Here is a 4986-nt window from a genome sequence, read left to right on the forward strand (position 1 = left end):
ATAGTCGACAGGAATATGTTTGTGAATACACAAATCGTTCTCATAATTTTTTGACATCTGCATGATCTTTCCATAACTCATAGCATCCGTACGAGGTCCACAACCGAAACTCAATATAAATTTTTCTGGACCTAATCAAAATTAGTTCCACACATGAATAAATGTTAGTACCCTCATTACGGAAACAAAACTTTTGTGGAGTTAAGTACAAATTAGAATGTTTATTTCCATTTTAATGTTTTAAAAAATGTTCATGAAAAGTAATGTTTTTATTAATCCAAAACAATTGTTCAATTCACAATCAAGTTGTATATTGTATCTACTAAAGTGTAAGAGTGATTGGGAACAGATTTTTGTAGCAAGTTATAAGTTTATGTTCACAATAAAAAACAATCAAAACAAACAATGTCAAAAGTAAAAAAAAACAAGTAGGAAAGTATAGTCGGGCATGGCCGACCATATAATACCCTACACCATGAGTATATTTTTAAAATTTTTACTTTTTATAAAATTTTTATTTTTTGTATGTATGTTGAATATTACCATAATTCCAAAATATTTAAGCCATTTATTGATAAAAAAACTAAAATTTCTAAATAAGGCTTTATATAGGTCAAATATGGGCCGATCCTCGGTAAATTTGGGAAAAGGATATATTTTTAAATAACAGTTAGTTTTGTTGAGTTTCATTGCGATACAAATGGTTACAAGTCAATTTTAGACGTTTAAGTAATTTTTTGAAGGAGGATTTGTATGGAAAATCTGCAGTATCATTTATACTTATATAAAACTTATTTGTGCCAATTTTTAGAGAGATAGCAGAGTATTTGACGAAATTATAGCATAAAAAGTTCAAATCGGGAGGTACGGTTGTATGGGGGCTAGGTGAAATAATGGACCGATTTCAACCATTTTCAATAGGCTTCGTCCTTATGCCAAAAAACATGCTTGGTCCAAATTTCATCAAATTATCTTGAAAATTGCGGCCTGTACCTTGCGCACAAGGTTTACATGGACAGCCAGCCAGCCGGACAGACGGACGGACGGACGGACATGTCTTAATCGACTCAAAAAATGATTCTGAATCGATCGGTATACTTTAAGGTGGGTATTGGACCAATATTTTTGTATGTTACAAACATCAGCACAAACGTATAATACCCTCCACACTATAGTGGTGTAGGGTATAAAAAACAAATAATATTAAATTAATTAAACTTGCAAAATAAACCAAATTAATTTCTTTTTATTTAAAATTCTATTATTTTCATTATTCCACATTTTAAACTAATAAATAAACAGTTTTTAAAAAAAATTTATTTTTGTTTTGGTAAACAGCTGTTTGTTTGTAATTTCTGTGTTACCACTTTATCGTTTTTTATGCCAAAATCGATTGAATTTTTTATTTATATGCTGAAATAAACAATTGACAACACTGAATTTTCTTACGACATTCGAAAAACATATGAAAAATTGTCGTAAGAGTTGTATAGAACTTTTGCATAGAAAATACCAACAACATTGTTCTGACTATTGTAGCAGCCGCTGACATACAACGCTACAACATCGATTGTGAATTAAACAAATAAATAAATTAATTTTTAATTATTAGCCAATATTGTACCCCCTATTAAAATACTTCTAGCCGAATTAAAATATAAAAAGGGATCTAGTATGAATTTAAATGAAATATATTGCCATCAAAAGAAATTACAATAAAGCTTTAAGAAAAATTTGATAATTTAGTAACTAAATAAATATTTTTTTTGATTATTATGTTTTTAATTTCGATAGGGGTAGCGAAGCACACCGGGTATTAGCTAGTATTCAAAAAATATTAATTATAAGGTAGTGTTTGGTTTACGTAGATGTCAAAAATTACAAGTAGGGCGAATTCATTTGATGAAAAATTTTTGTAAAATTTTTATATTATATTAAATAATAAAGATATTAAAATTTGTGAGGAAATACATGATGTATTGATATAAAGAAGAATTAAATCATATAAATAATTGTTTTTGAATGAATGTCCTTCGTGAGCCACAATAGTGATGAAATCCGACATAAACAAGTTTTATTGGACCCAAAAACTATTTACAACATTTTATGACTATAGGCCAATTTTTTTACCCTATCCTCATCGACTTTAAAGCTCAAAACTGGCTTAAAATAGCAGTATAGCGATGCAATTCAACGTTAAAAAGTTCTATAGGAACCAAAAATTCCATAATTTATGCTATTCTCGAATTTTATTTGTGTAAACCTACGGAATAATAAACCCCCCTTTTCCGACGAGCTACAGCCGCAGCGACCACCAGCGTGCCATTTCCGTTTAATGAAACAGAGGTTTATCACACAGATTAGTTGAACTTTAAATTAAGTTCAGTTAAAATCTCGGTAATATCCCTTAAAAGGTCGAAATCGAATAGAAAGTCGTGATTTTCTTAATGACATTTCAGTAGTTTTATTTAATACTACTTTTTAAAAATACTACTACTTTTCTTAAATGAAAAACTCTTTCCCTTTATTCCATTTTTGTTTAAAATGCCCAAAAGTTCATGAGTTTTTCTCGTCGTAAAAAGTATTTGCAATAGAAAACAAATTTCAAAACTTTTCTCAGTGTACCACCATTTTGTTATAACGTGCAGTCATCTCCCTGCCGCTTAACGCACACAAATATACACATGGTATGTGTTTGCCCATGACTGTTGTATACTGTTAAGAACAACAACAACGTATTGCTAGTATTAAGCGCATATAAGTGTATAGAAAACACACTGTCTATAGCTAAGCGCATGCGTTGTTACTTTTGGTTTTACTGTGTTTTTCGTTATGTATGTTTAGATGTTTGTTGGTTTAGATGCCTTGTGTATTTTGTGTTTTATTTCGTTTAGCGTTGTTGTTCATTTTGTTTAGCTTTTGATGTAATAATAATGTAGTCGAAAAAAATTTTAAATTTATAAAATATGTTTAAAATACACTATGGTGAAGAGAATATAAGATTCGGCACAGCCGAATATAGCACTCTTACTTGTTTAATATCAACAAGTAAAAGTTTAATATTTGGCTATGCCGAATCTTATAAATGTTATTGCAATTTACTCACAATATGTATGATGTATTCGGATACATTTTATATTTTTATATTTTTGTTAATTTATGTAAAAAATAAATTACTCATACAGGTGTATTGCATTCACACAGTACCTGGACATGTGAGAGAGTAATATTTCTTATGCTCACTTTCGCATCTATTTATTAATTTATGGTTTCAAATACTTTATAATTTCCAACAACAAATTTCATACAAACTTTTGTATATATTTAAAAATTTGTATTTCAAAATTTTTCATTTGAAAAAAATCTTTTAACAACACGGAAATAAAATTTATTAATTAATTTACGTTTTGAAGAATATTAAATTGGATACAGATGGACATTATCATTATTTCTTTTGCAAATAAAAACGGGGAATTGAATTAAAATCAGGTAAAATTTTAAATACATACTGAATAAACTTCCATTAAGAACATATATACAGGTTCGTGAAAGGGGAATTATTTCATTGACAAATAAATTATCTGCAGAAGATAAAGAACCAACCAAGCAATTATATAAATTTTATTGGCCAATTACTTATGATAATTCAGAATTTCTCAATGTTTACATCATTTCAAGTTACTTAATTTTGGAAATTTTTAAAATAAGCATCAATAAATCCTCAGCATCTTTTTAAAATTATACAAGAATCAAACTAAAACTAACCTATAACAAATTATCTAATCTAAAATTATAAAAAACAACTTATCTAAAACCTACTTAAACTTGAAATCTCATTAAATCATTAAAACTTATTTCAAACTAATCAAACGCTAAATCTAAACAAATTTTATTTTCAAAAAGCCTCTAAAATTAATTTGTTTTAATTCAAACGATAAACTTAAACTAATTTTATCTTAGAACTACTAAAAAGTATCTTTTTATCTTAAAAAACTATCATAATTTTATCTAATTTAACTTAAAATTTAATTAATTTCTCTTAAACTTAAATTTTATTAAATTACTTAAGTTTTATCTAAATTTTGATAATAATCTAACTTAATCTTAACTTAATTTCAATTTGATTATTTAATTAACTTCATTTTATCTAAAATAAACTTAATCATAACTTGAATTAACTTAAAACTGTAGAGAATGGCTTTGATTCTTGCATAAAATGCAAGAAAGGGAAGAAGATGAAGTGGCATCGTGCGCCTTCACCTTTGGAGTCGATAATTTTTAGATTGTGGGACTTCACTAATGCCATTTATTTACCTTATTTCACTTCCTTATTTTATTGCTTATTATCTTTATTACTTTTATTTGTTATTATTTATTTAATATTTTTTCACACACGATTTTACTAAATTTATTTTTCGCACTTTCTTTGAATTAAATCTATGAAAATAAATGAACGGTAGATTAATATTGTACTTAGCAGAAGCGTAGTAATAACTGTCAAACAATCAAAACGGTTGATAAAGCGATCAATCACAACAATACACAATTAATATTTCTGTGTATTAGTAAATTTATTAAATAAACTTTTTTATTTGAAATTATGTTTATTCTTTTTGCAATTTTATTTATTTTTTACGCACCCTAATTTTCCAAAATATTATTAAACAAGTAATTCGGTTGTGCCGAATTTTATATACCCTTCACCATAGTGTATTTTAAACATCTTAGTTTTATAAATTTTAAATGTTTTCCCGACTACATTATTATTACACCAAAAGCTAAACAAAATGAACAACAACAACGATAAACGAAATAAAAGACAAAATACACAAGGCATCTAAAGTTTAGATTCTTAACCAACAGACTTCTAAACATACAAGTTAACACAATCAAGTATACATGAGCGGGAAAAATCTACACAAGGTTGTGCTGACGGTGCACACGCGCCAGCTAGTATGCAGGATCATATTTCGTCTGGAAGATTTC

The sequence above is a fragment of the Lucilia cuprina genome, chromosome 4 (genome assembly GCF_022045245.1).
Source record: "Lucilia cuprina isolate Lc7/37 chromosome 4, ASM2204524v1, whole genome shotgun sequence".
Classification (NCBI taxonomy): Eukaryota; Metazoa; Arthropoda; class Insecta; order Diptera; family Calliphoridae; genus Lucilia; species Lucilia cuprina.